This window comes from Perognathus longimembris, chromosome 4, assembly GCF_023159225.1.
Source record: "Perognathus longimembris pacificus isolate PPM17 chromosome 4, ASM2315922v1, whole genome shotgun sequence".
NCBI lineage: Eukaryota > Metazoa > Chordata > Mammalia > Rodentia > Heteromyidae > Perognathus > Perognathus longimembris.
Genome location: NC_063164.1, coordinates 69,827,877 through 69,854,299, shown reverse-complemented (window position 1 = coordinate 69,854,299; position 26,423 = coordinate 69,827,877). Strand labels below are relative to the sequence as shown.

The following is a 26,423-nucleotide window of genomic DNA, read 5'->3' as shown; positions in this document are numbered from 1 at the left end:
TTGTTTGAAAAGATATAGAAATGATAATTGGGCCAGGAAATCAAGAAGAGGTACAGTTCAGTCCCAAGCTCCACATATTATTTTATATGACATGGAATGTACTATTTAACCTCGATAAGCCTCAGTTTACTCATATTTAAAACTGGAATTATAATAGCTTTTATGAGGAAATGCAAATGAACTGTTTGCAGAACAGTTTCTGACACATAAACAGTCCTAACCTATGTTATATTTCACTGTAACTCAGATTTTCTCTTCCCTAACCACTATTAGTTAACCTACTAGTAGATACTAGGTCCATCCTGGCTTTTCTCATATCCTTAATTTGTAAAGTTACCCCTTCCTAGAGATATGACTTGAACTTTCATGTCTCTCAATTGATTGAGCTTATTTGCTAAATCAATTTAACTAGCATTATTATTTTGAATTTATTGCCCAATGAATATAATTAACATATCCAGCCTAGCTGGGATATTTTGAGGGCAAAGTCAGCATTATCAATGATTATTGTCGAACCACAGGTGTTAAAAGGGTCTTTTCCAGGAAAAATAACTGGTTATGATCACTTTACCAGTGAATAATCTGGAATCTTATTAGATGTCTATTTTGGAAATCAGGTCACCTGAATCTCCAGGAATCTGCCAATTGCTGAATGAAATTGGAAGGATATATAATAGAGTAGGAAACTACCCTAAGGTCACCAGCTTCAAATCTTCCTAAAGCAGGGACTATTTCTTTTCATCTTTTTAATCCCTGGTGTTCAGTGTGTGGTATATTTTTAATATATTTTTAACTTGCAAATTTTGTCACAATTATTTATAAAATACTTGTTATAATGTGAGGCACTGTTGTAGGAACTGCAGATAGAGTAGTAAAATATGTCAGTTTTCTTTTCAGCTCTCACAGGGGAAACAGACAAATGATAGGGGAGAAATACTTAAGGAAGAAAGTACATAAATAAGACCAAGTGGGCCAAACCCTATGAATTAAAGAATGGCATGCTAATGCAAAATCTAGGTGGAATTAGACCTCAGTCCCCAGTAATGCCCCTATATGGGGATTGAGTCTTTAACAATGAGAACAAGACAGCCAGTAGAAGGTCCAGGGAACAGACTGCAGGAATGTGGAGGGAAGAGCTGGTAGGTTTGAGGAACCCAGGGTAGGACAGAATTACCAAGACCCACTGAAAGAGGGGAGCAAAATAGGGAGGGGAGAGAGAGAAGAAAGAATAGGAGTTGAATAATTAGTCTTGGAATCCGGATTTTGATGTGAAGACAATGTGAATCACAGGAGGGCTTGCAACAAGGTAGCAGGTATGCTATGGGAATGAATAAGATATTTGGCTTTAATACCTACCTGTCATTAGTTGCACAATCTTGTTGAAACTCCTCATCTTTGTTGAAAATACGAGATCCAAATGTAAATGAGGCCCTTGACAGCACCAAAGTTTTAGACAGCCATGAATGATTTTCTAAGGAGCACATTCATTTGGAAGGGTTAAAGCCCCGTCTGGGTAAATTATATATAATATCATGATCTTCCTTTTGTTTTCTTTCTGTTTATCATTCTTTAGTACTCTCTTTTTCTGACTTACTCCTAAAACAAAAAAAGAGAAAACAAACTGTAAATATTTCTATATGGTTTTCTTAGTGCATATCTAGTTGCCTAAACAAACTGAGCTCAGAAATTCTTTCTTTTGTGGTTAAGCCTTTAATTCTTAGTGAGTATCCTTCAGGTGTAGAAACAGTGTCGCCTGTGACACAAGAAGTGCCATGCCAATTCTGGAGAGAGGGCTAATTGAGAGAGTCCCCATCCAGTAATGGCAGAGGACTGATAAATAACAATAGCTCTGAGTTCTTTCTATAAGCACTAGAGTACAAGTCAGATTTGGATTTGTGTTCAGGCTAAACCAATGTCATGTCTGACCTTGGTCAAACATTGACTGAATTCTTTTCCTGAATTTGGTCCTACCTGAGGACAATAGTATCTGCCTTCTGTATGTCAGACAATAAGGATGCTTAGAAAATCACATGCCCTGTACTTTTGAATATTCCTGTTTAGAAGCAGAATGCAGACACCTCCCTTCCCAAGTCAGAGGTATTCATGGAGATCTTTGCTCACAATGAAATATTCTTCCTATTTAGAAGCAGAATGCAGACACCTCCCTTCCCAAGTCAGATGTATTCATGGAGATCTTTGCTCACAATGAAATATTCTAAGACACAATGCTAATTGTTTATTCATAGTCATCTGTCTCTCTTCAGCCCTGACAGAAGTGTCTGAAACAGCTAGTACACAATGAGGAGAAGCATGGGTTACTCACAAGCATCATGGATGAACAGAGAGAAAATGACATAAAAACAAGAAAAATGTGCAGGAGGCCTTCACTTCACAGACATTGTATTAGAAAATATGGGCAGGAGTTCTTGGCATTCTCTTTGAGAATTTAATAAGATGATGGCTCTTAAATTGTTTTAAATCATGAGAGATTAGGGAAAGAGTACAAATTTACAAATGTCTCCCTACTAAAAGTGTCAATTTCACAATTATCTCTTACTTTTGGTTGCAATCAGAAGACAATCATTTAAGTAGCCTTATTTAAGATCAACAATGTAAGAGGCTTGTTTTTATTTATTTTATGGGGATTTCTTTTGAAAGAAAAAATTTTAAAAAGGCTCATAGGATTCAACAGATAGAACTTGTTATTTGGGCAGAATTTGTTGACTAGCTCACCTTTTCCTTGAATATCTCTTAAAAGTATGTCGATTTGTTTTGCCAGTGTACTGATGAGCATCCTCTGCTATGTAGAAGGAGTACTCCAGCCCAGGCTGAAGTATTTGGTCCTGTTTGTCCTAATTAATGCTAATATGATTTACTGCAGCTATGTGGACTTAGCCCTCACTATTTAGCCAACAGGAAATGACACAGCTGTATGAATGCTGAACAAGAAGTCATTGCCCAATTGATCATCCCTTTCCCTGCTTATAATTCAACAATTTGTTACATTCTCTAGAGACCCAGACAATATTTTTGTCCTGTGTTTTGTACAGCACACTTACTGTTTATGACCTCTCACAGGTTTCAATGTCTGATTGCTGATTTCATTTGTTTATATTTTAATTTTTCTGAGAAAAAGACAATGAGCAACACATTATTACAAAATTATCAAAGGGATTACTTAATATAATAAATACAATTCTATTCAATTATGTTCTACATCAACTTATACTTTATATCAACTTGTTAATGTAACATAAAAAATGAGTAATTTCTCTAAGAAAAGAAGTAAGCTATAGTTTGTCTATTTTTGTCAGTTGTGAGGCTTGAACTCAGAGCTGGAGCACTGTCCCTGAGCTCTTTCTGTCAAGGCTAGTGCTCCACCACTTTGAGCCACAGAACCACTTGCAGTTTTCTGGTGGTTAACTAGAGGTAAGAGTCTCCTGGAATTTCTTGCCTAGGCTGCCTTTTAACCATGATCCTCAGATCTCAGCTTCCATAGTAGCTAGGGTTATAGTCTAAGCCACCAGTGTCCAAATAGCCTTCTTATAAATACTTCATACACTTGCACTAAAATAGAACGAACTCCAAGATATGGAAACAATAAGTTTTTTAATGTACTGTGTGAAGTTATTTCTTTCATTTTCCCGCCTTTGGTTTATCCTCTGTTGTCACTGTTTTTATTATTATTATCATTTTGGTATCTTATGTCTACCCTAGGTTATCAAACTTGTTACCTCCACTCTCATCCCCCGCGTCCCCCCCACCCCCACCCCACACCGCCCCCCAGTTGTAGTTGGTTTACAACATGTCTGGTAAGTATTGCTGTTGCATTCGTTTGCCTTTTACACTTTGTCTCACCATTTTGATGTTCCTCTTCCCTTCCCTGATTCAGACAAAGTGGAATAACAAAATGGTGAGACAAAGCACAAAGAGTGAACCAATGGAACAGAGATACTCACTGTAAGGTCCACCCCCAGGAGGGCTCCAAGCAGACGTTCCCCACCTGTTTGTCTTTGCCCAGTACCTGTGTTACCTAGGTAACTGGCACAGCCTGAGGCAGTTACCTCCCCATTCTCTGAGATCACGTCCAATCCACCTGGCCGTACCTCTTGCCTTTCCCTATATAATCCAACTCAGCAAGAGTCCCAGCCCTCTTTTCTTTTCTCCCTTTTTCTTTCCTTTCCTCTCTTTCTTTTTCTCTCTTACTCTCTTTCTCTTTTTCCTTTTCTCTTCTTCCTTCCCCTCTGTCTCCCAGCATCTCCATCTTGTGTGGGCTGGCAGTTTGCTCTCCCCTCATTCTCCAATAAACTTCTTTTTGCCTGAAGCACATGGCAGGTTTCCTTTCTTGTGAACTTTACACTCACAAGACACTGTGAGTGGGGAGTCAGGGGGCAGGAAAAGTGGAAGAAAAACAAGGGAGGAATAATAATGTTCCACAAGAAATGTACTCATTACCTTACTTATGTAACTGTAGCCACTTTGTCCATCACCTTTACAATAAAATAAAATAAAATTGAAAAAATAGAATCATGAAATTTGTTAAAAATTATTTAAGGGGCCAGGTAGAGCATCATTTGCAGGTAGAGCCTGCAATCTTATCTACTAGGGAAGTATAACTTGGAGGACATAAGTGGAAGCCCAAAGCTAGGCAAAACTGCAAGACCCTTTCCAAAAAATAACTAAAGATAAAGCACTGGATATATAGTTCAAGTGGTAGACCTCTTGTCTGCCAGGGTCTGAATTCAAACTCTAGGATCTGGAAAAACAAAATTGTTTTCAAAGAATGGAAAAATAAGAGAAGATAATTAAGGAAGCAAAAGCAAACCCTGTAGTATGTTCCAGGATTGCACATAAAAATCACCAAAAAAATGTTTTAGGACTCAGAGGAAAACAAAGATTATTGCTGGGCACAGATGGAACAGAGACAAGCTGAGCTTCATTGTCCATCTGATATTTGGAGCTATTTATAAATATGTGCATGGTTATGTGACATCTAAGACATAAAAGATGGAATCAGAGATGTCCTGTTAAGTTGCTGGAAATACACCCTTTGGAAATTACTTTTCCTAAAGCTGAAACAGTCAACAAAAGTCTTTATTAAAATTCAGTTAAAATTCATGCTTGTTGGGCTGGGAATATGGCCTAGTGGCAAGAGTGCTTGCCTCCTACACATGCAGCTCTCGGTTCGATTTCCCAGCACCACATATATGGAAAATGGCCAGAAGGGGCACTGTGGCTCAGGTGGCAGAGTGCTGGCCTTGAGCGGGAAGAAGCCAGGGATGGTGCTCAGGCCCTGAGTCCAAGGCCCAGGACTGGCAAAAAAAAAAAAAAAAAATCTTAGAAAAATAAAAAATCTGGAAAATTTAAAAAAATTCATGCTTGTTTACTGAAAATGAAGTCATTATTTAACCATACTTGTCAATGAGAGTTCTCAGTAGTCACTATTTTATCATTTCTGAATTCAAAACAAGGAAGCCAAAAACAACTGAGATAAGCTGAAAAGAGTCACCAACTGGGCAAAGACAAAGGCAGGGAGAAGAATTTAAAGCACTTAATCCCAACTTAATTCTTTGGATTAGTAGTTCTCCTGTATATTTGAGTTCTTGGCTACCACTCTGGCAAACAAAACTAACCGAGCAACCAACCACCACCACCCAAAATAAAGCAGATACTCTCTGGGAGAAGCTATCCAGAATCAGAGGGCAGGTTGCAATAATTTTAATGAAAAGTCTATATGATGTAGGTTATCTTTTACCTTGTCTGTAATATTTAGTTACAATTTGAATGCCTTAAAGGGGGTTATATTAGAGCTTTACTCTCTGTAACCCACAAAGTTTGTAATGATTGACTAACATGTTCTGGCCCAGAATGAAAGACCTCCTCTAACAGAATTTTCTGGGGGTGGGTTGAGATGTTATCTTTGACACAACTGCTTTGACTTCAGCAGGGCTTGTTCAGTCCTTAAAGTCATATTCTCAGTGTAGCAATTGAAACTATGTCTAGGATAAATTTGTGGCTTACCAGATGACTATGGTAAAAAATAAGACATTATTTTTTTTATTGTTGCTGAAATAGGAGCAAAATTATTTTATTTTGTTCTTACTCAGTTATTCAAAACATCAGTGTTCTTATCCTAAAGGATCCTTCCCATTGAATTTTCTTTGTATATAGATTAATAAAAGCCTCTGAACCTCGTTTTTTCCTAAGAAGACAAAACATCCGAATATCATGGAATTATAGCTAAATGCTTACAATGATACTCAAGAATTTATCTCAGATAATGTAGGCAAAGCTATGGTATAAATTTTGAAAAGGTCTATAAGAAAGAAGAAAAGTATAATTTTATAGGGTCAACAGAAATCACGCCTCCTAGCAGAGTCTATTCTTCTAATATTCTACCACAGTTTCTAGAAGCCCTCTCTGAAGGCATTGTCTTTCCAACACTAGCTATTTATTATTCATTCACTGAGTTCTGTGGAATGTCACTTGTCCATATGAGCAGAGGACAAATGACTCACCACAATCTGATTCTGGCCCTTATGCAAGACTTTTCTGTAGGTCACTTTATTGTCACCAAACCGTAGGTTAAATGACTTATGTAAGCACAATGATTCAATATCTGATGACTAGCAAGGTATGTAAGTTACGTAGGGAAAAACACTCTCCTGTGCTTTAAAAGGAAACAGAAGGTCCTAATATATCAATAACATAATTCATGTCTTAAAAAATATTACTGTCAAGGTGATGTACAGAGGGTTTACAGTTAAATATATAAGGTAACATAATTCATCTTAGTTCTTACCCAGAATAAGATATTACCACTAGCACCTAGTATGTGGCTACTGTCATTATGAATACTCACTGCCAGTGTGGCTTATTTGAACTTACAGTCTCCAGGCCACCTCTGAAAACACACCACAGTAGTTTTAAAATCAATCAATGGCCACTTCTGGAAGTATATTGCCAACATTTCTCACCTACAAAAGTGTAGGTTCTAGGAGAGAACATTACCAAAGGCTCTTAACACATTGACAAGAGGACATTTATCACAATACATTAACAATTAAACATTTCACATCAAATTTTGTGGTGCATCCTACATTGTGGCATGGTGATAAAAGTAAACACATGGAAAATGTGGATTTTTAAAAAAAATACTTATAACAAAGGCATGCATTAGCACCATCAAATATATTTACTTATAAAGTTCAATAGCAATTATGATTTTCTTCATTTTCCACAGAGCTAATTAGATGTTTTCTGATTACTATATCTTGGAAACTTCCAAAAAATACTATTTTGAATTTCTCAAAAGTTTATATCAATATTTTTTAGAAAAGTTGAAAATATATATGTGTATCAATCCACCAGATTTCTCATTTGTGTATCTTCAATCTCATTGTATGTCATCTATGATTCTCTGTTATCTTTCCCTGCTAGCTCTCTCCTGCTATGCCTTGCGCTTTTCTTATAGCTTCCCTGATATACTTGCTTGCAGAAAATTAGCATAGAGCCAAGTCTAAAAGAGACTGGACAAAACAGAGAACTGGAAGATTGTGCAATTGTGTGAAGCTCATCAAACTAAGTCAATCCATGGACTCGAAAACTTCTTGGGTTTTCTTATCTGCTAGCTTATTCTAACAGAATTTATCAAAAGGTTTCAGCCTTCACATGTTAAACAGGAGAAATGCTCTGGAACTGCAATTCAGAGCCTGCAAATCTCTTTTCAGAATGTCTCAGCACAGAAGACTCTGGGTACAACTACTTTGGAGGGTAAATTATTTGGGTTTTTCCAGGACTGTGATATCTACTGTTCCAAAACAACAAAAACTCTAATGACTATCAGTACTAGGGGAAGAAAGGAAAATCAGTATGCATTAAAGGGAAAATAGTGTTCAATGGCAAACCCAGTTTCAGAAGGAAATCTGGGACAAAAGTAAAATCCCTAGTTGTTCCACACACTGTGGCTACAAATGACATTACAATTTGAACTGCAAAATTTTATTTATATTGTAAATATATTAACAATTTAAATGAGTGAGAGACTCATTTCTTTACTACTTTTTAATGTATATGCAGCAAATTGATGTCTGATTTCACCCTATGGAACTAATTCTTTTTTTTTTTTTTCAATTCATCACAAGCTTTATTCCAACACTTGAGTGTATCTCTCACCACAGGGCCATGTTTCATTCTTCACAGAAAAAAAAGTTCATTCCCCAAGTCCCAGAACAAAGAAAAATATTAGAATTCCTTTCATTTGTAACAGAGACATAGCAGCCCAACCAATCAGTAATGTAACATCTATAGTATCAGTTTCCTACCACTGCCCTTGCAGTACTTAAAAACCTAAAGGTTAGATTAGAATCAAGGATCTAGTTTAGTGGTAGAGTATTTGCCTCAGGACTGAAAACACACACACAAAGTTAAATCACTAAGGTTTAAAACCTTATTTCACAAAGAAATACATTGACCCACAATTATTTCTAAAAACTAGCTGGGAGTATAGCGTGGTGACCGTGCATGCTTGACATATAAGAGGCCCTGGGTTCAAATACCATACCCAAAAGTAAAAAAAATAAAACTAAGCTAAAAATAAATAGTAGGAGTATTTTTTTTTAAATAGTAGGATTCTTAAACAGACAGCTTTCTCTACTCAGGTGGTAAGATGAGTATGCCATTCTATTGGTGAAATGAGAGCTTATAAGGTTATCTCTCTTCCCTTGAAATCCCAATCAGAGGACAAATCAATAGTCTATGCGACTAATTGTGTGATATAATATGCATTGTATTCCTCTTTCTAATATTAAAACTATGGTGGGGAATTTCAGTAAGAAACACAGTGACTTTGCAATAAAATTTTTCTCAGCTACAAGCCAGTTCCAGAGGGTTAGGGACACAGGTGAGCAAAGCTTGTTTCTTACTCTTGCTTTTCTAATATAAATCTAGTTTAAATATATATCAGAAGAAGGCTTAAAAAGGTTCTAAAGACTCAAAAGTCAATGTTTAGACTACACGTCCTTATGATGCACTCCCTTTTGTTTTAAAAATAGAGCAATTATAGCTGAGAAAAGTATTCCTACTAGTGATTTCACATGTGTTGGAATAAGGACATTCTGATTTTAGCCTCAGATTACCACTGAGTAGCTGTGTGCTCTTGGACACATATTTAATCTTCTTGGGTTTCACATTTTCCATTGGTATCTTTAGAAGGTGATTTAGAAGACCTCTGAGATTGTTCTTGGCTCTAATATGACATCAGAGAATGTTGTAGAATTCCATTTACTGCTAGCCTCCCAGAAGCCCACAGAATCTAGGCTCCCACATGTAGGATCTGAGATACTGTTTCACCTGTCAAGGTGAGGGATCCTCTGCATATTCTGACTTAGGATCCTAGCTACATGATATGCTGGGATCATTGGTCATTAAGACTGCATTTCTGTCTCATCTAACTAGTAGCACATAAGGCATTCAAAAAGCCACTCAAAGCCAATTCAGAAAAGTAGATTTCAACCTAATCAGGATAAGAAAACTTGTTTACATGTGTGCACACAAACTACAAAACTATGTTGTAACATCCATACCAGATTGATTTTATTGAAATACATTTACATTCAGTAGAAAGCATAGATCTCAAGTGTAGATGTGGATTAGTCTTGATAAATATAGATGTTCACATCACCAATTTCCCAAACAATATACAAAAGATTTCCTCACTACCTTTCCCAGACAGTCTCTTCCATTAGGGACAATCATTATTGAATATATCTCCATTGATTAGTTTACTTATTCTTGAGCTTTATGCATCACATCAACATAATTTTGCTTAGATTTGTTCATGTAGTTGTATTTTGCCCCTTTTTTGTTTTTGTTTTTGTTTGCCATTCCTGAGGCTTGAACCCAGGGCCTGAGCACTGTCCCTGGCTTCTTTTTGCTCACGGCTAACACTCTACCAATTGAGCCACAGCACCACTTCCGGCTTTTTCTGTATACGTGGTACTGAGGAATCGAACCCAGGGCTTCATGTATACAAGGCGAGCACCTTACCACTAGGTCATATTCCCAGCTGTTTTGCTCCTTCTTATAGTATTTCATTTTATGAACATGCCACAGTTTGCTTATCTGAGGTCTCGTTAAAAGACATTTGGAGCAATTCCAAATTTTTATGATCCCAAATTAGATTGCTATGGACATATTTGAATGTGAATCTTTGTGGTCATAGTTTCATTTTGAAGAGTAAATGCTGGAAGTAGAAGTGTTAGTTCTATATTTATGCATATGTTTTACTTGAAAAGAAAAAATCAGTTTACCAAGGTGGTTATTCTGTTCTGCTTCCCAGAAGTAATGTGTGAACAATTTCACTGCATTCTCTCTGGTATTTGGTGGTTATAACTTCAGACATTCTAATTGGCATATAATAATGTCTCGATAGTTTCAAATTGCATTTCCAAAATTTACTGGCCATGTTTTCATGTAGTTAGTGTTCATTCATACATCTTCTTTTAAAAAGTGACTATCCTATTTGCTCATTTTTATTGGTAGATTTAAAGACTGAATTGTCCACCCAAGGTATTTGACAAATATAATGTGGTAAATATATACCTCAGTCATGGTTTTAATTAGTTTTAGTGTATTTTGAATTTGATATATCTTATTTATGCATTTTTGTATTGTCAGCATTCCCTGTATTCTGTCTATAAATATTTGTCTACCAGAGTTCACAAAGCTAGTGTCCAGTTGTTTACAAGTTTATTTTAGATTCTACATTATGTCTGGAATGCTTTTCTGGTGAAGTTTTTGCATGTAACATAAAAAGTAAATCGTATTTCAGTTTTTTTTGGTATAAATAAATACCAAGTTCATCTAGCATCTTTTTTGCAGACAAACATTTTTCAATAAACTTTGTTAAAAACTTTATTTAAAAGTTGTATATAGGGCCTGGGAATATGGCCTAGTGGTAAAGTGCTTGCCTCATATACATGAAGCCCTGGGTTCAATTCCTCATCACCACAAATATAGAAAAAAGCCGGAAGTGGCACTGTGGCTCAAGTGGTAGAATTCTAGCCTTGAGCAAAAAGAAGCCAAGGACGGTACTCAGGCTATTGTAATTGCTATACCTTTACACTAATTCTTGGTAATAAAACCATCTATTTTTGCCTTTAAAAAAAAATAAGATTCTTGTAACTATTCTAGGTCCTTTTAAATTTCCATATAAATTTTAGTTTCAAATTTTTTCTTAGGTATGTGACTAGAATTACAATGTTTATACAAATAAATTTGAAGAGATTTAGATATCAATAATATCAAATATATATGGAATGTTTATGTGTATGGCATCCATGCATAGGGTGTTTTCTCATTTTCTTCAGTCATTAATTTTTCAGAAATATTTTATACTTTTCAATGTTTATGTCTTACACTTTTTTTTTTTTTTTTTTTTTTTTTTTGGCCAGTCCTGGGGCTTGGACTCAGGGCCTGAGCACTGTCCCTGGCTTCTTCCCTCTCAAGGCTAGCACTCTGCCACTTGAGCCACAGCGCCGCTTCTGGCCGTTTTCTGTATATGTGGTGCTGGGGAATCGAACCTAGGGCCTCGTGTATCCGAGGCAGGCACTCTTGCCACTAGGCTATATCCCCAGCCCCACACTTATTTTTTTTTAAAGAACATCCTTAAATATGTTGGGTTTTGTGCTATTGTATTTTAATTTCCAATTATTAATTGATAGTAAACAAAAAATTATATTTGTATATTGATCATGAACCCTTAAGCCTTTCTCAAATCATCTAGTTACTTATGATACCTAGTTGTATATGTTTTGTTTTGTTCTCTTAGTATATATTCCTTAATATTTTCTTCATATACAAATATATTATCTAAAATGTTTTATTTCCTCTTTAGATCTTTAGGTCTTATTGAAATGGTACATTTTTAAACAGAATTGGAAAAAATAAACATGCTTGTTTCTTGTCTTACTGAAAAAGCATACAGGATTTTACTCTCAGATTCAAAGATTCCCACTTTATGTTGAGGAAATCATTTTAACTCATGGTTTACCAAGAATTTGTTGTGTTCCACATCTATTGATGTCACCAAGTGATTTTTTTCTTTATATACTAATATAGTGACTTATATTGATGGAAATTTCTATTCCATTCTTGAAATAATCACTATTTGGTCATAATAAACTATATTTTCACATAATACTGGTTTGTATTTACTGATGGTCAGCTAAAGGCTTTTTAAATTAATTATGTATATTACCCCATAAATTCTCTTGAGGTTTATTTTCCAGATTTTGGTATATCCCCATAGAGCGCACCACTTATCTGAAAAGATTATATAAAGTTGTTTCATATTCTTAAATATTCATGCTTGTAGACGTTAGGTTCAGCGTTCCTTTCTCTGGGAAAATTATAAGTAATAAGTTCAATTTTAAAAACATATGACCTATTGTACACAGATTTTACATATCTTCTTTTTCCACTCTTAGAAATCATGATTTTCAAGTATTTTTTTCCTTTTCATGAAAATTGTCAAAATTATTCAGTTTTCTGCTAATGTCCATGTTTTCTTTTTTGCCTATACTAGGGTTGGAATTTAGAGTCTCACTCTTGGTTGCACTTTAGGCTGAGCTATGCCTTCAGATATGGTATTTGCTTGTTATTTTGGAGAACTTTTCTGCGCAGCCTTACCTTGATCTTAAATCCTTCCACTGGAGCCTGCTGAATAGTCAGAATTACAGGTATTTTTTCTTTCTTTCTTCACTTTGGTGTTTTGTGACAGCTTTGTTGGTGCCTTATCAATTAAAACAACTTTTGAATTGACTGATTATTCTTATTATTTGAAATAGATAGATCTTTTCTCATCCATCGTTAAATTTTCATTCTTCAGTTTACTTAGAGCTAAGTTTTATCTTTTTTATTTTTAAGCTGAAAAGACATAATAAATTGTCTGACATTATTTTGTAATACTAACATTTAGTATTATAAATTTTACTTTTAGTACTAGTGTAGATTCATCTTACAACTTTCACTATATGTTCAAGAATATATTTTCTCTTTTTGAAGTCAAAACTGATTTCCTCATAGACCAATGGATCTCTTAGAAATATGATGTTTAACTTTCAAGTATGTAGTGAAGGTATTTATATCTTTGATTATTGCTTTGTAATGTAATTTATCTGCTTGGATCAGATTAAAATGCTTCATAATTTCAATGCTGTGGAATTGATTGATATTTAAAATATTTTTGTTTTTGTGCTTTGATTGACATTCCATCTGTGTTTGAAAGGAAGATATAGTGTGCATCAGTTGAATATAGTGTTGTATTACAGTCTATTCAGTCACTTTGTGGATAGTGCTATTCAAATCTAATATATTACTATTGATTTTTGTCTGTTATTAGTTAATTTTACTGTATTATCAGTTACTGAGAGTGAGCCATTGAAATTTCCAGTGATAATTGGAATGGTTTATTTTTCCATTTGTTTTTCTCAATTTTTCTTTTATGTACTTTGAAGCTGCTAATAGGTATATCACATTCAAAATGATCATCTTAGAAAATCTAGCCTTTTACCACTACAAAACAGTTCTCCTTACTTTGTATGATACTTTAAAATTTTTTTGGTACTGAGCATGGAATCCAAGGCCCTGCAAGTGCTACATAAGCTTTCTGCCACTAGGCTACGTCTATCCCCAGGTTATATGACACTTATAGATTGAAACACTTTCTCTGATATTGATAAAGTTATGCTAGCTTCCAAATGACAGTAGATTTCTAGTTATATTAGTTTTCTAATTCTAACTGGTATTTATATTATGTATTTTTTCTCTTTTTGTGTCATGTTTAAAGCATGTTTCTTTTTGACAGCTTATAGTTGAGCCCTACATTGTTACCTATTGTGATATTTGTTTTTAGCTAATTATTTAACTTATTGACATTTAATATTGTAATTGACATGGTTCAGTTGATTGTCACTTCTAATACTTTTGCCTTGTATGCTATTTCCTTTTGTCATGTTATTTAAGTAGGTTTTGCTGTCAGACTCTCATCTTAGACTATTTTCTTTCTCTCAAGGAAAGTGGACCAAAGAGTACATATTGTACAAAATAAAATCAACTAAATAGGGAAATAGAAAAATAAGTTAGGGGGGCTGGGAATATGGCCTAGTGGCAAGAGTGCTTGTCTCCTATACATGAAGCCCTAGGTTCGATTCCCCAGAACGACATATACAGAAAAAGCCAGAAGTGGCGCTGTGGCTCAAGAGGTAGAGTGCTAACCTTGAGCAAAAAGAAGCCAGAGACAGTGCTCAGGCCCTGAGTTCAAGGCCCAGGACTGGAAAAAAGAAAAAGAAAAAGAAGTTAAGTAGAAACATAGGGTTTAATGTGGTTCATGTAACTCCAGTTAAATAAGCAGGGGGGTTTATCACAAGGTCAGTGTCAACAAGAATAACACCTTTTTAGGGATGGCAGTGGCCTACTTAGTGGTATTTTCTATGATGATTTTTGAGAATACTAAAGAATACTAATTAAGGGAGTAATGGTGTATTGCCGGGGTGGGGGGTGGGGAGCTTGACCAGTTTAAGCTCTGTAGAACATATCTTTTCATGATACCTTACAGAATAATTAACAGCAAATAAAAGAAATGTCATTAAGTAAACATTCAGCTAACACAAAGAAAAACAACAATAAGGATTTTAAAACTAATATGATGAGAAAGATTAGCAGAAATAAATGCTTAAGGTAAATATAGATAGTAAAATGATTCCTTTATCATGGAAATCCAATAATTTAAAAATATTGTGGTGAGACTAGAATTTAGACATAGTAGTAAAAGATCACCAGGGGTCTGAATTCTGACTAATAGGGAAAAACTTGATGGATTTCAGTGGGGGAAAATCATAACTTGAATTTAGAGATATGAGAATATAATTAAGAGACACTTCTGGCCAACTGCACATTTCGCTAATAATAAAATTCAGAAAACTGGAAGTTACTAAAGGCACACAGTTGATGGCCAAATTGTGTGGATAAACACACTGTGTCTCTATCTTCCTTAGAACTTCTTCCCATTCTTGGTATCAAAGCTAGGAATGTTGAAATTAGAGATAAGAAGATGTAGGAGACTGAGCTGATTCTAAGTTATTAAGATATCTAGCCTCAAGCCTCTGTAACTTTCCTAATTAAAAGGTGGCAACTAGCTAATCTTTGTCTTCTTTAATGAGACTTTATTCCCACTGAGGACTGAATAAGAGAAAATGCACAATTTAAGAAACATATAAGGGAAATTCTTCCAAATAGCAACTGTTATACACTAGCATTGCTGCTCACATTATTTGATCCCTGGAGGTTTATCATTAAAAAATAAATTATTGAATATATTTAAGATGCTGAATGTGATTTTGTAGGATACCCCAAATATTGCAATATAGTTACTATATTAAAACAAAGTAACTTATCTTTCATCTCCTGAACATTATTAGAATTTTGTTTTATTTTTACTTTTTTTTTATATTAGTCCTACAGTGTGAACTCAGAGCTTGGGTGCTGTTCCTGAGCTTTTGTGTTCAAACTGGGCACTCAACCACTTGAGCCACCATTCCACTTCAGCCTTTTGGTGGTTAACTGGAAAGAAGAGTCTTAGAAACATTCCTGCCTGGGTTGGCTTTGCACCTCAATCCTCAGATTTCAGATAATTTGGCTGGGTGCCAACTTTGGCACCCAGCCAAATTATCTTTATTTTATGGCAAGAAAAGCCATAATCTATTCATCCTATAAAAGTTCTTAATGCAGTGCACTAGTATTAACTGAAGTCCACATCCATTTGATCTTGTTATGGTTTCCCTTAAAATGGTATCCCTTAAAGTTGGGTGAAATAAACCAACTAGCTATAAAAGACCCTAAGCATTCCACACTAGATAGTCTTTATTTTTTTTAATTTTATTTTTATTGTCAAGGTGATATACAGGGGGATTTTAGTTACATACATAAGATAGTAAGTACATTCTTGTCCAGTTTGTTACCTCCTCCCTCATTTTTCTCCCACCTTCCCTCCTCCCCACCCCCCTCTGAATTGTACAGTTAGTTTACAACATGTTGACTTGTAAGTATTGCTCTTGCATTGGTTTGCCTTTTACCCTTTGTCTCACCATTTTGATGTTCCCCTTTCCTTCCCTAATTTGGACAAACATATATACAATACCCAGGTTATTTGCTTTTTTTTCAAATTTTTATTATCAAACTGATGTACAGAGAGGTTACAGTTTCATACGTTAGGCATTGGATACATTACTTGTACTGTTTGTTACCTCGTCCCTCATACCCCCCTCCCTCCTCCCCCTTTCCCTTTCCCCCCATGAGGTGTTCAGTTCATTTACACCAAACAGTTTTGTAAGTATTGCTTTTGTAGTTGTTTTTCTTTTTTTACCCTCTGTCTCTCAATTTTGGCATTCCCTTTCAATTTCCTAGTTCTAATACCAGTATACATGGTTTCCAATATACTCAGATAAGATTACAGAGATAGTGTAGGTACTACCACAGGAAGGTGATACAAGAACATCATCAATAATAGACGCTACAGATACACATGGGACGTTGAAAGTAGTTACAACTGTGATATAACAATCGTTTCCATAACATGGAGTTCATTTCACTTAGCATCATCTTATGTGTTCATAAGGGTATAGCTATTGGGCTCTTGTGATCCACTGCTGTGACTTGCCTAAACCTGTACTAATAATAACCAATAAATGAGACCATAGAGTCCATGTTTCTTTGGGTCTGGCTCACTTCACTTAGTATAATTTTTTCCAAGTCCTTCCATTTCCTTACAAATGGGGCAATGTCATTCTTTCTGATAGAGGCATAATATTCCATTGTGTATATGTACCACATTTTCCTGATCCATTCGTCTACTGAGGGGCATCTGGGTTGGTTCCAGATTCTAGCTATGACAAATTGTGCTGCGATGAACATTGTTGTGCTGGTGGCATTACTGTGATTTTGTTTGTGTTCTTTTGGATAGATACCCAAAAGTGGGGTTGCTGGGTCATAGGGGAGTTCTATATTTAGCCTTCTGAGGAATCTCCATACTGCTTGCCAGAGTGGCTGAACCAGTTTACATTCCCACCAACAATGAAGTAGGGTTCCCTTTTGGCCTCATCCCCTCCAACAATTGTTATTGTTAGTTTTCTTGATATAACAAGAGTGCTCTGTCTGGGCTGACTCTCCTGTGATCTGGTGCCGCTCTCATGTTAGGATCAAGGGTCTCCAGTGATGGTTATAGACTAAATGTGATCAGTTGGCAGGGAAGCTTGAGGATGAACATCTCATGCCTAGACTTTTTCCTGGCGGTGTACACACTATTGGGCAATCTCCAGGAACTATAAAAAAAAGTTTTCAGGAGGAGAGGAAGAGGACCTACTCATTCATATTCAAGAGCTGGATAATTGTGATTACAGGAATTTTTTTCTTTTACAAATAGGAGAACAGGAATTGCAAATAATGATGCTATGGACTCAAGGTGGATTACTTTACCCATGTGGACTTCTGTGCTTTCCATCTGAGTGGAAATAAGTCAAGACCGTAATATAAACAAAACTACTTTTCTTTCTGCCTTCCACTGCAATCGGAGGATCTGAGGAGTAACGTGATTCCTGGTAGAGGAAAAGCAGCACTGGGCTTCTATCTTCCATTCCTCCATCTGTCTCTGTTTCTAGGACATATTTCTGATGACTTCAGTCCACTCCTTGGGAGCTCCTCGGGGGGGTGTTGCAGGATACTGGGGAAAGTGTTAAATGGTGTTGATCCCTGGCTCTAGAAAAACTCCTAACCCAGCTTCTGCCTCTAGTCCCAGACACACACACACACACACACACACACACACACACACACACACACACACACACACACACAGATTCATTGGAGAATATAGCATTTTGTCAATAGTGAATGCTATTTTAAATTCAAATTTTGAATTGCTCAACATAATAATCTATTAGCATATTTGATAAATAAAATCCTTAATACTATATACCATATAAAATTGTAAATCAAAAGTAATTACCTGTGAGCACTTTTGCTTATATGATAAAAATTATTATTCAATGAATACCCCAAAATTTTAAGGGTTTAGGAGGGATGGGTAAGAATGTTGAAAGAGATGACATTGATTAAGACACATTATATTCAAAAAGTGCTTTGTTGAGTAAAAATTCCTTTGTACAGAGAAAATAAAAAAATATTTTAAAATTGAAACTCTTACTTTTATGTGGGTAGTTACAGTCAAGAAAAATAACTGTGTTTCCATTTATTTCAGGTTGATTCTTTTCCATTATGGAGGAGTGTTTACAAATGATTTTGACAAAGTATACACTGCCAAATCATTACTTTTCTTTCAAGAATGCAGTTTTATAAGAGATCACAAAATATGAACCAACCACGGAAAGAAAATAAGATTGTTTACTTCTTCTGAACATATGTGAGGACTAAACTAAACTCTACTTCATTTATAAAGGAAGAAAAACAATTAACTTTAGTGTTGTTGTAATTTAATTTCTGGTACTTGTCCATTAAGTAAAATGTACCCTTTTGCCCATTAGAGGATTCCTCAAGATCCAAGGTATGTGTGTAAATTTCGGGTATGCCTCCATTTACAGAAAGAGGATTTATGTACAGGGGATGATAAATTCAAGTGTGTGGTGTGAGAGACATGGTTTAAGGTTTGTTTTTTTTTCTTTATTTTCTCTGAAAGAGCATGGTGATAAGTCACTTCTCAGGCTTCTTTGTGCTTATAGATGATGGATCAGTTACATTTACTTGATGCTAGTAACTTGGAAAGTAACACTTACCTCTGATTGTTCTATTTTTCTCCCCCTGGTACTGGGGCTTGAGCTTAGAGCCTCCCACTCTTCCTCTCTTCCCCCTCCTCTCTCTTCTCCCCCTTCTCCTCCTCCTCCTCCTCCTTTTAATTCAAAGCTGATACTACCACTTGAGCCACACCTCCACTTCTGGCTTTTTAGTAGTTAATTGAAGATAAAAGTCTTGTGGACTTTTCTGCCCAGGCTGGCTTTGAACTATGATCCTAGTTCTCAGTCTTCTGAGTAGCTAGGATTACAGGAGTAAACCACCTGTGTCTAGCACCGCTAATACTTTTCCTTTTTCTTTTTTTTTTTTTGTACTGATGCTAACTGATTGTGAAGGACAGAGCAATCTCTACAAGATGAGGAAAGGCTGTGGTGGGGACATTCGGCCCTGTTACAAGTTCTCCCAGCTTGGGGGGAGTACACCTGTGTATTTCTTTATCGTGAAGGCAAACTTTTAAGAGATTCCCTGGAATATTTGCCAATAAATACACGTTGCCATTGTTTACTTTACTACACTTCCTGGAAATCATTCCACATAGCTTCCTCAGATTTATGAATATCCCAGTCAAAGTTTCCCTCTCCCACATCAAAAGTGATTTTCATTTTTATCAAGATGCTTCGAGATCTAGGCAGCAAAATATTTTAGAGAAAAATTGTTGATTTCTGGTGCATATAGATAATATCACTAGTCATCTCAGACTGCCATAACAAAATACCACAAGCTGCATGGTTTAAACAGCAAACTAAACTATGCAGCAAATTTAATTTGCTTACCATCATGGCAGTTAGAAAGTTGAAGATTAAGGTCCAGTGTTGGGGAAGTCAGTTTCTGGCTTATAGACTGCCACTGGGTCTTGATGTCCTGCAACCATCTTTATACCACCCATGAGTGTGTGGAGGGAGATCTTTCCCTGCTTCAAAGGCACCAGTCCTATCTCAGTAGAGTGTGCCTTTATGAACACATTTACCCTTAGTTACTTCTTATAGAACCTATGTTCAAATGCATTCAAATCACCTTCAGTCATGAATGGAGGGAGGTAAATTTAGTCTACAGCAGAAAATAAATATGTAAATGCCAAGCAGTTGTTTAAATTATCTAACTAATTTTCTAGAAAACACAATTGTTTAAGTATATAAATGTGATTTAATTTTTGTTTCTTTGATTTTTTTTTTGAGACCAGGTCTCTCTGTCTTGTCTACTTGACCTCCTGACCCTCCTGCATCAGTCTCCTAAATATTTGGGTTATAGGTATATACACCCAGCTACTCTTTGATAAATTTATCACCATCATCATTACCATCTAATATCATTTTTATTAATTTGGTAGTACTAGGGTTTGTTAAGTGTTCTATCACTTGAGCCACAACCACATGCCTTTTTGTTTTAGTGATTTTTTTTCTTAACTTGGGGTCTTGAGCTTTCTGTGCAGGCCAGCCTTGAACTGTGATCCTCTTATCTTCACCTTCCACTTATCTAGGTTACAGTTAAGCCACCATACCTAGTTGCTTTGCTGTTTCTTTTTAATCTTAAAACTTAACATTTATTTCCTTCTTTTATCTCCCTACAATACTGAAAATATTCATACTCAAACCACTCAGTCTTCATTACTACCACAACCTGATCCATTTTCTTTTTAAAGTAAAATACTTTCTAAGACTTTCAGATAGATAAATAGATATAATACATTTAGACATTTCAAGTCATCATCTCTTCTTAACATCATCTGTTGTGAGGTTTGAAAGACTACTATACTATCGTTTTAGAGTGTCCTAGGGAGAACTTTGTGAGAGAAAAACATTAACATCATATTATGGAGTCAGAGAGGCTGAGGTGAGAGACTCCACTGAATTCAGAATCTCTACTATAAAGATACTTCAATGACAGTCTAAATTAATCCACACAACAATTAGCAGCCGAGAGGCTCTGCAACTCAGATCAACCTTCCACCTGTTGCATTAGGTTGCTTTTCTCATTACTTTATCCACCAATCATTCTTCTTTCCGGCCAGATTTTTTTAAAGCCATTGAATTTAAAAAGTGTAGAACTTAAAGTTTTTAAAGTATAGAGTTTATTCTTCAGTAGTACTAGAGGTATGGCTCAAGTTGTAAATCACTAGCTTAGTAACCCCAAGGACCTAAGGTCAAACTCCAGAACCACAAAATACAATACAATACAATACAATTCTTTTTCAGAAAAGTGTAGCTGATAGTGGTGTCTAGGAAGTAGCTGTTTACCTTTGATCTCATATATTGATCCAATATATCTGAATTTTAAAGTGAATACAGATTCTTAAAAATCAATAAGTCATACAACGACCTTACTTAGAAAAATAATGTCATCATGTTTACTGACTCTCAGATAGGCTTGGAATATTGGTAGAATATTGTGTGTGTGTTGTTTTAGGATATACACTTACAACAGTTAATCAACAATTGCACTGGGAGTGTATTGGCCAATGAGAAAATGCAAATGGCTCTGTTTTCTGAATGTTAGGCAACATCCCAGTGGCCCTTGTGTTTTAAACTATAACTCAATGATCAAAATTTGAAAATTGAAATCACAGATACTTTAGAGCTAATGAATAATGTATTGTATCTAAAATGGAGGAGTTACATTGAAAACTTCTAATTCCTACTTGGTGCAGTTCAGACATCAGGGTGAAGAAGGAACCCTAGTAGAAAAGAAAAGAAAAATTCCTGAATAAGTGTCTGTCCTTGCTAATGTGTTCCTGGAGTCTCTCTTTGGGGTGTTGCAATCTATGACTTCATTGCATTAATTTTCGTAGCCTCCTTGAGTCTCTTGTACCAGCTTGAGTAACTTAGTGAGCGGGTAAGAGAAGAAAGAAAAGAGCTCTGGGGAATGAGAGTTGTAAAACGCTTTTGCTAATAACAGAGTAGCTGAGCACCTGATCCCGAGGGGGTTAAGGCATAGAACATTCCTTCCCTGGGTGGAAGAAATCTCAATAATGTTTCTGAGCCAAAAAGACAGGTAAACTGCTGAAAAGCAATAATTAAATTTCAACCTTTAACTTTACTAGATGAATTATCTAGAAGGTTCCACCCTTTTGGGAAAAAATAAATTTGGCACTGTAAGTTGGCCTCTGCAGTGCTATGTGGAATGTGTAGTTTCAGATTATTTAGGTGAAGAAAAAGCTGTACAGGTTGATTATTCAAGCACTCAGGAAATAGTATTCTTCTAGAATATTTTCACTATTAAGTGCTGTAAATGAATTAGATAAAGCTAAAATGTCCCCAGAAATCATTCAACATTGTATATGTCTATGTGTTTTGGAAATGAGAAACATTTTAAATATCTTTTCATTTTGTTCTTAAAATAGTAATGTTCTGTATGGTAAAAAAATTTAAAGTGCTATGGATAAGGAAAATATTGTTGCTTCAGCCATACAAAATGAACAATATTGAAAAAAGTTGTGATTTTCATAGTGCAGTGGCAACAAGTTCAATGTAGTAACAGTATAAGAAACCAAAGAAACATAAAAATTATCCAATTTAAAAAAAGAAAAAAATTGATGAATGAAAACACTAAATGATTGCTAAATGCACCATATTTTCTTTGATTTGAGTCAATGTGTGTGTATGTGTATGTGTGTGTGTGTGTGTGTGTGTGTGTGTGTGCATTTGATGTCTTCCTTTGTAAGCTGATATTCAGTGCCTGACTCTTTTTTCTTTTTCAGTTGATCTCAGGCACTTATTATAAGATTTTCTAAGGCAGACAACTATATCTTATGTGATTTGTGTAGTGCGCAACACACTGAGGCACCCTATCAATGGATAGCTGTCTTTCTGCAAGCAAAAGTGCCATTTGCTAATTGATCTTCACTAGAGAAGTGAAGAGTGTGATTTTCTTCCTAGAAAATTGATTCTCCTCACCTAGAAGAGAACATTTCTCGGAAGAAGTATTTTCTCTCTCTGTGTGTGCTTTCTCTGCTGAGTTGTCATTTAACAAAGATATTTAGAGAAGTCTAAAACATCACTCCGCTCTGGTCACTTCTATCCATATACCACACAATTACCAAGATGCATCTCAATTAAGTGAGCATGACTATCCCAATTAGGCAAGAGTCTTCTCTATTAAATATCATTACACTTAATTTGTTGCCCTGGGAAAATTTCTGTAGAAGCCCATCCTACTAAGGGTAGGGCATTGTATACTTAACCCTAACACAGGATGATCAGAACACACTTCTACAGGAAGATTCATCAAGTCTCTAACGGTATCATGTGGGGACACAGTCTCTAGTTCTATACAGATGATGAGTGCTGGAAAGAACTTTGTACATACATGACACTTAATTTTCAGATGATGATGACAAAGCCCATGCAGGTATGCTTATTTATTTAGGAGAAATGAGAGTAGATGTTAAGCCACCTGACTTTCTATCAAATGTTTTTACATGATACTTTTCTCTGTTATGCATCTTAAGCAATGCTTGCTAGTGACTGAGGAAAATCTTTTAGGCAATGACCTTATAATGTAGTCATATTTTTGGTAATGGGCCACTGATCATGATATTGTAGGACCTAGTTTTGAGTTATGATTAGCGTTTTAACTAAGTGAATTTCACTTTTGCTGTTTGTAAATAGATATAATTTTGCCTACCTCATGAAGACCTGACAAAAAGTTAACAAAGCATCGCATGAAAGGAGGCTTTGTAAATGGCAACTCTTCCTATAATATACTATTAAACTGGAAGTGAGAATTTGTCTTTAGCATCCTATCTGCAGTTTTTGATTTCAGATGGTGGATGGTCTTGTGCGTTTATTTCTTTTCTACTGCCACTACCCCACTAAATACTACCACTAAATATACCACTAAATATACCACCAAAACTAATGGTAGAGAATTAAGAGGACAAATTTTCATAACTATAACAAAATGAGGGGTAAATATCAACATATAAGTTATTTCACTAGAATTTTCAAAGACGAACATGGGATGGTAAATTGGTAGATGAAGAAATTGGTCAGTGGAACAAACAACCATGAGTCCAACTGTGAGTGGAGCTCCACTTCCCTAAAGAGTCCTGAAGAAGAAAAAGATATAAACAGTATTGAAGTTAATGAAAATTTAAAGGAATAATGACAGGAAAATAAAAATCTGAACACAGCTCCAGTAAGAACATGTCTGGTGTCAAGGTAAAACTATTCATCACTACTGTCTTTGTTGCAACATAGATGACAATCCATTTTTCCTTAAAGAAACAAAAAGAATGGATATGAGATTGAATGTATGCCATCCTAACTGAAGAGGTCACCAAGAAGGAAGGATCATAGTTCAAAGGTAGCTGGGGCAAAGGTCCTACTTCAGAAACAACATCAAGTGGGCATGTGATTCACGTTTCTGATTCCAGCAATGGAGGAGACATGATATGCCCAGAGAAAAATGTTAGGTTCTATCTGAAAATGAATATTGAAGGGTTAGAAGCATGTCTCAAATGGTAGTGCTTGTCTAGCAAGCACAAAGCCCTGAATTGAAATGCCAGAAGAAGAAGAAAAAGGAGGGGGAGAAGTAGAAAAAAGTAGAAGTAGAAGTAGAAGTAATCAATTTGGGGAAAATTAGAGGTGATTAGGGTAGACAGTGTGGAAGCTGACACTTCATATCACAATATTCTACCTTTCTCTGCCAGTTCTCTATAGGGAGATTAGTGGTTGGTAATCCTGCCCGTATGCTAGAAATCATGGTGAACTTTTATGCTTCCTTTTCCATTAGTATGATAAAGCAACCTGGACACAAAAGCATTTGAAAAGAGAAAGAAATAAATAGAAAATAGAGAAAATTCTAGTGAGAGTAGCGAACAAAATCAGACATCTCTAAATCTCATTTCAATTAAAAATCAGCAAAAATAAATTTATTTTAGAGGGCAGGAGTATTCAGATATAGGGCCCAGTAATATCTATACCAAATGAAAGAAAGACAATTACCTGGAAATTTCACATTTTATCTAGAAGATATAAAGGCTTCCAAAGAAAAAAATACATGAATGCAAATATTATATTGGATACTGGAAACCAAAACACAGACTAACAAACAAAAAACCCCAAATAAACAACCACCACCACAACAAGAAACCTTCAAAACTAGGACCTGATAATTAAACTTGGCTTAACTCTGTCCTTGTCCCCTACCCTGTAAAATGTGTGTGTGTGTGTGTGTGTGTGTGTGTGTGTGTGTGTGTGTGTGTGTAAGCATTCTGTCCCTGAATATAAATGGAGAAAACAAAATAAAATAAATGGAGAAAGATTTTTCCTTTGGAAACCAGTTTCAGAGATTTTAGTCCATGGTCAATGGGTCTTAGGTCTTTTAGGCCTGTGATTGGTAGGTCATGGTGGGGAACTTAGTGGGGAGCTAAATGACTCACCTTGTGACAGCCATAAAATAAAGATTCTGAAAGGGGTTAGGGTCTTAATGGCTCCCATCAAGGAGGTGAAGAAGGTCATGCCCTCATGGCCTAACTTCCTTCACTTCAGCTCTGCCTCTTGAAGTGGCCACCAATTCCCAACAATGCCACAGGCTGATGACTTAGCTTTTAGCATGTGAACCTTTGGGATCATTTAAGATCATTATATACAATTTCAGAAGAAAATCCTTTGTGGAGATTCAATATTTCAAACAAATTTTCTCAGAATTTTTAGGCTATTTTTTTCATCAAAATGAGTAGAAGAGAGATAAGAATTCTAATAAATAATACGTATAAATAAAAATAGTTGAAGGAGATCATGGAGTAGATCAAACAGGATTATTGTTTATAATTTGACACACTACAGATAAGTCTTTCTCTTCACATGCTTAGTAATCATCTATTTTTATTCATATATTTCAGCTGTTACTACATCCCTTTTGGCGATTCATCTTTTTCTTGTTATTATAATACATCATTTAAAAATTTCTTGAGAATATTCCTTATTATGTACACTATAGTAGTTTCTCACATGAAGTCATTTGTTTGAGGGTTTCCATTTATAAGTATCCCAATATTAAAACTCAGGGCTTTGAAAAGAGTTGGGTCAGACTTTTGTTTGAACTTTCTCTTTACATGCATTAAAAGTAAACGAAGGCAATAGACTCTTGAGCAAATTTTTACTGAATGCTCACATTCTAGCAATCATGTATGATCTGGCATTGAAGATAACCCTTGACTGCCAAGAATCTAGTGCAAGAAGCAGTTCCGCTTCTAAAGAACTCTGGTACAGTAAGTTTATCACACACTTTGGGGACTGGAGAAAAGAACACCTGTAACTACCATAGAGTACCAGGAAATAAGTCACAGAGAAGGAAAAATCAATTATTTTTTATGAGTTGTTTACTTTTTTGTACACATGTGTTGGACTTGACAATCGAATTCTTAGTAAATATTATTAGTATTATATGAGTAAAGTCCTTCATAGACTTGACTTTAAATCCTAACAATTGTATGCATTAAAATATAACTTTAAACTGTTCATATTTAGAGAAGTATGAACCATTTAGCAACATTCCAGAAACAATTGGACTTAATTTTCCAAGAAAATACATAAATGTATGCAATTATGAAAACTAACACA

The 26,423-nt window shown here is 35.5% G+C and overlaps 1 long non-coding RNA gene across 1 annotated transcript; it reads left to right on the top strand.

Annotated features, from left to right (window-relative positions):
- The first annotated feature begins 3,964 nt into the window (after positions 1-3,964).
- Positions 3,965-19,443, top strand: LOC125350016. The gene is made up of 3 exons (XR_007210666.1): positions 3,965-4,142; positions 10,128-10,132; positions 19,432-19,443. It is a non-coding gene; the product is annotated as an uncharacterized LOC125350016 (long non-coding RNA).
- Positions 19,444-26,423: the final 6,980 nt, after the last annotated feature.